This window comes from Salmo trutta, chromosome 17 (genome assembly GCF_901001165.1).
Source record: "Salmo trutta chromosome 17, fSalTru1.1, whole genome shotgun sequence".
Classification (NCBI taxonomy): Eukaryota; Metazoa; Chordata; class Actinopteri; order Salmoniformes; family Salmonidae; genus Salmo; species Salmo trutta.
The window spans coordinates 44,010,473-44,020,362 of NC_042973.1; the positions used below are offsets into that span (position 1 = coordinate 44,010,473).

Consider the following 9,890-nt stretch of genomic DNA (forward strand, 5'->3'; position numbering starts at 1 on the left):
AACGTCGTAATGTTCTATATTATAATGTATCAGTAGTGAATAATAATTCATATTGTTGACAATTTGACACTGTCTCTGAAAATATGCTTTTTAATATTTTCACAATTTGCTGTTGAAAGTCTCAAATGGGCAGTTGTATTTCTGGAGGACGGAACAGATTAATCAAATACCGGGGTTACTGACGACTGCATTTGTGGATGCACTACAGTAAACTATTACTTGTGTTCTTCCTACTTCGCTTGAACTGTTGGATATTTCGTTCACAACATCATTAAAGGGCTCACCTACGGGCTACTTTAGTCATGTTTCAGAATGCTTTAAGAAGATTATCTAATGAAACTCTACGTTTTCAAACGTCTGTCAAATATGTGCGTTTGTTATGGGGCGTAAGACCTCTGCCTGTGTCTGCAAGGCATTTGGCAGATGTGAAGGACACACTACCCTTTGACACTTCCTTGCTCGAGTTTCTGGTTTGTCCACTATCCAAAAAGCAATTGAGGTGAGTTATTATACAAAGCCAATTCAATACTAATGTACTTTATCCAACGACAGTATTGTTTTGCCATGGCTTAGCTGAGACAGAAACAACACCTTTTTTTTCAGCCAGAGTTAGCTACGTATCAGCTAGATAGCCAGCCAACAAGCTAGCTAATTGTTGTACTCTTCACTCTCAGGTACGAGGAAAAGACCAATGAACTCATCAACGAGGAGCTTGGAATCGCATACCCAATCATTGATGGAATTCCAAACATGATCCCCACAGATGCTAGATTGATTAAAAACGATCCTGAAACACCAGTGGAACCAGCACAAAGGCATGAAACACCAAAGACATAAGATATTGACCCTGAACAGTGTATAAAATAACTTGTAAGCCAAAGTCGAGATGTTTTCTCTGTCTACCCTTACAGTACTGGTTCCCATAGTCTCCCTATTTTGAGTTTTCTATTCTGTGGCAGTAGATGAGATTTTTCGACAGGGTTGCACCAGCACTAACAGTGTGTTTCTACAGTCTTTTGTAACCAGTAACCATTCCTGTCTATGTATTTTTCAATCTATGGAAATGGATGGGAATCAAGCTGTTCAGGCACAACTAGTGTACATTTTACATGAATACCTTTACAGCAGAATGATGTTAAATAAAGGTTTTAGATTATTGGTACTGAAGTGGATATCATGGATGTTTTGGAATGTTGCGTTGCATATTATCGCTACCAAAACCAGCAAATGATTCTGTAAGTAATAAATGGAATGACATTCCATGACAAATTAATCAACTTTATTTGATGAGTGATATGCAATTTCTTCCATAAAATTCAATACATTTGAATGTTTTTAATGGAAACCTTTGGAGAGGAAACCTATGAGCAAGAGCATCTATCAACAAACAAATGTATTCTTGTGGATTACGACCACTAATAAAATGTGATTGAATTTTACATTTTAGTTGAACCTTTGGGTCCCCTCTAAAGGAAAATGTGGGTGTGAAGAACTTCACTTATTACTTTTTTTGTTTTCCCACTACTGGACTGTTAGCTTCATCAAGGGAGAATATGGTCTCGGAGACTGCCTCTCGTCCTTCATCTTAAAGAAGGATTCATACAGTCTTAACCCAACTCTTGCACCACCAGAATGGGTCATTCTACTTACTGGATGTTGTGTCTGACTTCTGGAGGCTGGTTTCCTTGTCATTAACCTTTCTAGGTGAGGATGGGCAATGTAGGCCAGTCTTTGCTCTCATCCTTTTAGCCAGACAGGTCGGTAGGTTGCTCTGAGCACTCGGCAGCTCCACACGACTGGTGAAAGCTGAGGAATGTGGAGATCTCTGAGATAAAGAAGTACTCTCTTTGAGTGGCTGCCTGATATGTAGACTTCCAGAACAGTGGCTCCTCTTTTGGCTGTAGAGGTGACTTGGTATGTCTGGGCACTGTTGTGGCGATAGCTTCACCAGTGCCTCCACTGCCGGAGTGATCTGAAGATGGTACTATAAATTTCTTCTGAGTTTTGAACAGATTCTCACCGTTGGCATTGTCAGCAGTCATTTGAGTTTTTTTTCCCCTCCATACTCTGTCCCATTTTATTGTCCCTCTCCCACTGATAAGTCCCAGGAAAGTGTATCTCATTGTCACCCTAAGGGCTTTCCCAGGGAAATGTTCTTGTGCTTACCTTTGGACTTTTTGGTTGAATTTCTTTCTTCAATCCCAGGCTCTTTCACCTCTGGGTTTTGTCCTTTTTTAGATGTTTGTCTTTTTTAATTATAATTTTTTTGTCTCCTGGGTAAATCCAAAAATGTGTCAGATTCTGTGTGCTCCGTCTCCGCTCTTTCAGACATCTCCCTCTGGAAAAAAGAACTATTTATTGAGAAAATGATCATTGTGCCATTTTTACATCAAAACATAATTATACAATTGCATTTCCATTACATAGACCTAACTCCCATGTATATAGTCTGGGGGTCAGGGTTGGGGTCAATTCCTTTTCAAGTCAATTCAGAAAGTAAACTAAATAACAGTTCCACATTTTTCTCATTGAAAAGCGTTGAAGAAATGTGTAATTTCAGTGTACTTCCTGAATTGACTGGAATTTAAATGGAATTGACCCCAGACCTGCTGGAGGTAGCCTCTCACAATAGATTTGTACAGTTGAAATCGGAAGTTTACATACACTTAGGTTGGAGTCATTAAAACTCGTTTTTCAAACACTCTTGTTAACAAATTATCTCATTGTAGAGTTAGTTAGGACATCTATTTTGTGCATGACACAAGTCATTTTTCCAACAATTGTTTACAGATTATTTCACTTATAATTCACTGTATCACAATTCCAGTGGGTCAGAAGTTTACATACATTAAGTTGACTGTGCCTTTAAACAGCTTGGAAAATTCCAGAAAATGATGTCATGGCTTTAGAATCTTCTGAAAAGCTAATTTACATAATTTGAGTCAATTGAAGGTGTACCTGTGGATGTATTTCATGGTCTACCTTGAAGACCTCAGAAAAAAATTGTAGACCTCCACAAGTCTGATTCATCCTTGGAAGCAATTTCCAAACGCCTGAAGGTACCACATTCGTCTGTACAAACAATAGTAAGCAAGTATAAACACCATGGGACCATGCAGCTGTCATACCGCTCAGGAAGGAGACGCGTTCTGTCTCCTAGAGATGAATGTACTTTGGTGCGAAAAGTGCAAATCAATCCCAGAACAACAGCAAAGGACCTTGTGAAGATGCTGGAGGAAACAGGTACAAAAGTATCTATATCCACAGTAAAATGAGTCCTATATCAACATAATCTGAAAGGCCGCTCAGCAAGAAGCCACTGCTCCAAAACCACCATAAAAAAGCCAGACCACGGTTTGCAACTGCACATGGGGACAAAGATCGTACTTTTTGGACATAATGACCATCGTAATGTTTGGAGGAAAAAGGGGGAGGCCGGCAAGCCGCAGAACACCATCCCAACTGTGAAGCACGGGGGTGGCAGCATCATGTTATGGGGTGCTTTGCTGCAGGAGGGACTGGTGCACTTCACAAAACAGATGGCATCCTGAGGAAGGAAGATTATGTGGATATATTGAAGCAACATCTCAAGACATTAGTCAGGAAGTTAAAGCTTGGTCGCAAATGGGTCAAATGGACAATGACCCCAAGCATACTTCCAAAGTTGTGGCAAAATGGCTTAAGGACAACAAGGTCAAGGTATTGGAGTGGCCATCACAAAGCCCTGACCTCAATCCTATAGACAATTTGTGGGCAGAACTGAAAAAGCATGTGCGAGCAAGGAGGCCTACAAACCTGACTCAGTTACACCCGCTCTGTCAGGAGGAAAATTCACCCAACTTATTGTGGGAAGCCTGTGGAAGGCTACCCAAAATGTTTGACCCAAGTTAAACAATTTAAATGCAATGCTACCAAATACTAATTGAGTGTATGTAAACTTCTGACCCACTGGGAATGTGATGAAAGAAATAAAAGCTGAAATAAATCATTCTCTCTACTATTATTCTGACATTGCACATTCTTAAAATAAAGTGGTGATCCTAACTGACCTAAAACAGGGATTTTTTACTGGGATTAAATGTCAGGAATTGTGAAAAACTGAGTTTAAAAGTATTTGGCTAAGGTGTATGTAAACTTCCGACTTCAACTGTATATGCTTTTAAGCTGTTTATCAAATTAGAATTCTCTGACTTTATTATAGCAATAATGTATTTGATTCTTACCAGATATTAAAGACACCTTCTATTCCTCCAATGTTGGCGAGCTGTTACTAGTATTCTTCTTTAAACCATGTAACCCAGCACCTGTATTAAACATTGAAGATTTTTTGTAATCATGATGGAACTTGTTACAGTTGCCTAGTACTTAGAAAATAGTAGCCTTAACTTCGAAAATATTACCGGCTTTGATCTTCAAAGTAAGGAGACCGACTACAACGACACAATGAGCTGTTTAGGCAATACAGATATACTGTTTAGGCTATAAAAATATAGGCTACCATACGCCAAATAGCCCGGAATATGGAAAACTGAGATTATGAATTTTGAAATCTATACCAATTAACATTTTCAGAAATTATATTAATCATGGCGATGAATTACCTCCATAAGTGATCCTCCGGCCCCAACACTTGAATTGTCAGACTCCCACCATCCTACCTGAAACTTCAACGAGAGCGCCTCTTTCTAGTGCTCATGCTGTTTCATTTGACAAGGATACTTACTGGCTGATCTCGACACACCTACTGTATGCGAATCTTGCCCATTGCTCACCTGCACATTGGCTATAGGGTAATTCACTGAGAATATTAGGTTTCAAGAATAATGTTGGCCAATCTAAAGTGTCAAACTGATTCTTTTTAAGGTGGTTTGTCTCAGTAGCAGTGCGTGGGTAAAATCACTGGGGAAGCCAAGCACCCCCCCCCCCCCCCCCCCCCCAAACCAACCACACCGTTGTTTTAACACAAAACCTGACAGCAACCTCTGTCCTTTGAAGACTGCAAAGCATATAGCATGTAACAGACAGTTACATGACCTACAGCATGGTCAAGCAAGTTAATGTTACTGACACTAAACACTTTCTGGACCACTAAACAACTATTGATTTAGAACCACAGAGAGTTGCTGCAAGTCACAAAGAAAACAGGAGCTTAGTTACATTTACATTTAAGTCATTTAGCAGACGCTCTTATCCCGAGCGACTTACAAATTGGTGCATTCACCTTATGATATCCAGTGGAACAACCACTTTACAATAGTGCATCTAAATCTTTTAAGGGGGGTTAGAAGGATTACTTTATCCTATCCCAGGTATTCCTTAGCTTAGTCGAATACAGTGACAACTAAAATATACCAAAAACGATTTGGTCCAATCAACATAAGCTAAATATGATGAGGCTGTCCGTGGTTCTGATTTCTGTGTGCATGTGTGCGTTCATGCAAGTAGAAAACCATGTTGACACACCCTACTTGTAGAGAAACTCCAATGCCATCCTCATCTCTTTCATGTTGACGAAACGGTCTATCACTCTGTCATAAAATACACGCTTTTATTTTTTGTTGTCCTAGGCAACCGGGCTAAAATTATTTCTCGCTAGCCTAACTTCAATTCATGGGCAACGTTAGCTAGTTAACATTAGCTTTCTACATCTAGCTACATATTGAACTTCCATCCTCTCAGGCCAGGGGCACAACAATGTATGAATTAATGGTTGGATCAGGATCGCCTTTAAAATCATTGGCCAGTACGGAGAATTAAGTAAAACCACAAGTCCAAATCCCTATCTCCATCCACCGGAGGGCAATAACACAACGATATGCAACAATTCAAGTTGTTCTGTCAATGACATACGCTCTCAATGCGATTTGATAGAAGAGATGCCGAATCCAAGCTGGCTTCCCTTGACACTTTATTTTGGTGCGCCAGGACCGTTCACCGTTGAGCTCGCTCAGTTTAGCTCAATGCCAATCAGATAGATGGCCTACACGAAGAAAGACAGAGGGGGCGCTGTTTCGCTCGCTCCGACGATATACATTCAGCCTCTTGCGAATTGAATGAAAATTATGAAACACAGACACGAAAGATCAATTATTTAATGTTTTTTGGTTTTTTCTTGGTAATTGTTTTGGGCCTTGGCATCCATGACTACACACCACTGGTCTGTATATAAATGTGTTTGGAACTAGTAGGCCTACCATAAGAAATCTCAGCTTGGCATTACGATGACATGGTATGAAGTTACAGCTAAAATTCTTAATCCATGTCTAAACCCTGTAATAATGAAGATGTCAATATACAGCGCATTCTGTAACATTTTGTTATGTTACAGCCTTATTCTAAAATTGATTAAATTAATAAAATTCCTCATCAATCTACACACAATAGCCCATAAAGACAACGCTTAAACAGGTTTTTAGAAATTTGCAAATGTATAATAAAACATATAAATAAATACCTTATTTACATAAGTATTCAGACCCTTTGCTATGAGACTTGAAATTGAGCTCTGGTGCATCCTGTTTCCATTAATCATCCTTGAGATTTTTCTACAACTTGATTGGAGTCCACCTGTGGTAAATTCAATTGATTGGACATGATTTTGAAAGGCACACACCTGTCTATATAAGGTCCCACACTTGACAGTGCATGTCAGAGCAAAAATCAAGCCATGAGGTCGAAGGAATTGTCCATAGAGCTCAGAGACAGGATTGTGTCGAGGCACAGATCTGGGGAAGGGTACCAACAAATTTCTGCAGCATTGAAGGTCCCCAAGAACACAGGGGTCTCAATCAGCAGTTTGGAACCACCAAGACTCTTCCTAGAGCTGGCCACCCAGTCAAACTGAGCAATCAGGGGGAGAAGGGCCTTGGCCAGGGAGGTGACCAAGTTCCTCTGTGGAGATGGGAGAATCTTTTAGATGGACAACCATCTCTGTAGCACTCCACGAACCAGGCCTTTATGGTAGAGTGGCCAGATGGAAACCACTCCTCAGTAAAAAGCACATGACAGCCTGCTTGGAGTTTGCCAAAAAGCAGGACTCTCAGACCTTGAGAAACAAGATTCTCTGGTCTGAATGCCAAGTGTCATGTCTGGAGGAAACCAGGCACCGCTCATCACCTGGCCAATACCATCCCTACGGTGAGGCATGGTGGTGGCAGCATCATGCTGTTGGGATGTTTTTCAGCGGCACGGACTGGGAGACTAGTCAGGATCGAGGGATTGATGGACGGAGCAAAGTACAGAGAGATCCTTGATGAAAACCTGGGGGGGCAAAGGTTCACCTTCCAACAGGACAACGACCCTAAGCACACAGCCAAGACAACGCAGGAGTGGCTTAGTGACAAGTCTCTGAATGTCCTTGAGTGGCCCAGCCAGAATCTCTGGAGAGACCTGAAAATAGCTGTGCAGCGACACTCCCCATCCAACCTGACAGAGCTTGAGAGGATCTGCAGAGAAAAATGGGAGAAACTCCCCAAGTACAGGTGTGCCAAGCTTGTAGCGTCATACCCAAGAAGACTTGATGCTGTAATTGCTGCCAAAGGTGCTTCAAAAAGTACTGATTAAAGGGTCTGATTACTTATGTAAATGTCACATTTCGTTTTTTTTTTTTTTTTATACATTTGAAAACATTTCTACAAACCAGTTTTTGCTTTGTCATTAAGTAGTATTGTGTGTAGATTGATGAGGGGGAAAAACGATGTAATCCATTTTAGAATAAGGCTGTAACGTAACAAAATGTGGAAAAAGTCAAGGGGTCTGAATACTTGCCGCATGCAATGCAGATCTCAATGCAGATTTCATAATAAGTTAATACAATATCCAAATACTAAATCACCCTACAAATTGATATGGTCAGTGTACTGTATAGGCAACCTTTCCAGTTTCCCTTCAGTGTTCTGCAGGGTGCTAAATACAGATGTAACCTTTTTGCACCAATTCAGTCCTTTATGAGTCACCAGTCTAGCTTCCATCAAGTCTCATAGCATAGTCTCAGTCACCTTCAAATCCTACTGTGCTGACTGTTTTCACAAGCTGAGAGGGGAATGTCTTGCTCACAATAATGGGAGGACTCCTTTCTCTTTTTATTGTGGGAAAAAAGTTTCCCTTTACTATTGTCTGTGGCCTTGATGATGTCAGTCAACAAAAGCCATGATCAAGGGTGATTGAGAATATTGTCTGTGAAAATAGAACGCGCTCTTTGTATGATCAGATTGATACAGTAATAGTCCAGTGTTGTTCGGCGCAAAGCTTAGTCATTGAGAACTGCTTTTGGTTGTTATTCAGGAAATTCCTCTTTCCGGTGACAACTTGGTGCGTGTGACGTAGTTATTAGAGAGCCAGGGGGAAAAAAGCAGGTGCAATAACATTACATCCACTATGCTATTTTGTTTAGCATCATTTGTCTAATGATGCTGTATTAAACCATACATTTACCATACGTTTTATTATAATGGAAGTACGGTAAATAATTAAGGTTCTTGAGTTTGCTCCACATTTGGGTTTTGAAAAGGATCCAAGTTCAGTGGAGCAAATATTCTGAAACTGTTGCCGCGTATCCTGCTTGCCCAAATTAGAACACAGACAATAGCATAGCTTACACTGTGACTTTCTACCACCTGGTCACACATGGGAACATCTCTGCAATATAACATGGAAGGAAAGTATTTATATCTGAAACTAACATAGTTGTTGAAGTGTTAATTGGTGCGTAGATTAGATAATAGGCAGCGATGGCTCCAGTTTTACACTAGTGTGGGCGGATGACACCGACGTCCGGTTGGCTGACCCGCTAGCGAGAATTTGTTGGTGGTGTTTGGGTGATTTAAAGGCCCTGTTTCTGTCATCACAACACGTAGGCTACGGTGTCTGACCATTGACTGCCATTAACAAGTAGTAGACATGAAGAGTGCCAACATTGTATGAATGGCAATACATGTAATTGTGTTTTTAAGTTATCCATAACCTCCTGTTTGATCTAGGTATTGCAATGCCAAAATGAATCTGACTGTTTTTATTAGTTAGGACTGCCATAGCATTGTCCGAAAATAACATTCCATATCTTCTTGAATGTTAAGACATATTCTTATCGATAGGATTGCTGTTGATTTTATGCTACTGTTTAGAAATGTTTGTGTATTTTTCATATTATATCTAGATCAACAACATGGGATTTCATTTTCTGACATTGACGTTGTTATTCACATTTACAGTGGCTGTTTTGAATCGGATGTATTTGACATATTTAGACACTGCACATATGATTGGTTGACTAATGTGTGGATGACTTCCAGATAGAGACTCTCATCTGTTTTCCACTCTTGATGCTCCATTCGTCTGACCGCTACATTACTTCTGCCTGTAAATGTTCAACACACCCAAGGGATTCTCTTTATCTGTGGAGGTACAATGAAGAATGTGTCAAAACCATGGGCTTTGCTTATTTTTGGAAGCAAACTTTACCCCTTAAGTGTTAAAACACAGCATATAGCTACAGCCTTTTTCACTAGTCCAGCAATGGTTCCGGATATGGAATAATATAATTCATAGTATCAGATCCTCCAAACAAGTGGGCCCCTGCTATAAATAAAATAATGTGCTAATATGCTAGCTTGTTAATGCTATAGCACATAATGTGACCAGACTGTTTGTCTTATTGTCTTAGTAGTAGTAGTAGTAACCAGGCTATTTATTGTGGTGCTCATGAGCCATTACCAAGGTAGTGGTGAAATATGCAGTGGATGCTACAGCTCTACCTAGATCCCTGAATTACAGGGAAGGTCAGGGCTGCATTATTGTCAGATGCCTTCCATCATTTCATTTGTTCCACGTGCCCACGCTGTCTGGGTCTATGGGTCAGTCGATGACCTTCCATGACTAATTTAGGACAGGGA

General features: G+C 40.3%; 1 pseudogene; it reads left to right on the forward strand.

Moving 5' to 3' along the window:
• The first annotated feature begins 886 nt into the window (after positions 1 to 886).
• On the forward strand, positions 887 to 1,437 carry LOC115152253 (phosphatidylinositol N-acetylglucosaminyltransferase subunit Y-like; annotated as a pseudogene).
• The last annotated feature ends 8,453 nt before the right edge of the window (positions 1,438 to 9,890 follow it).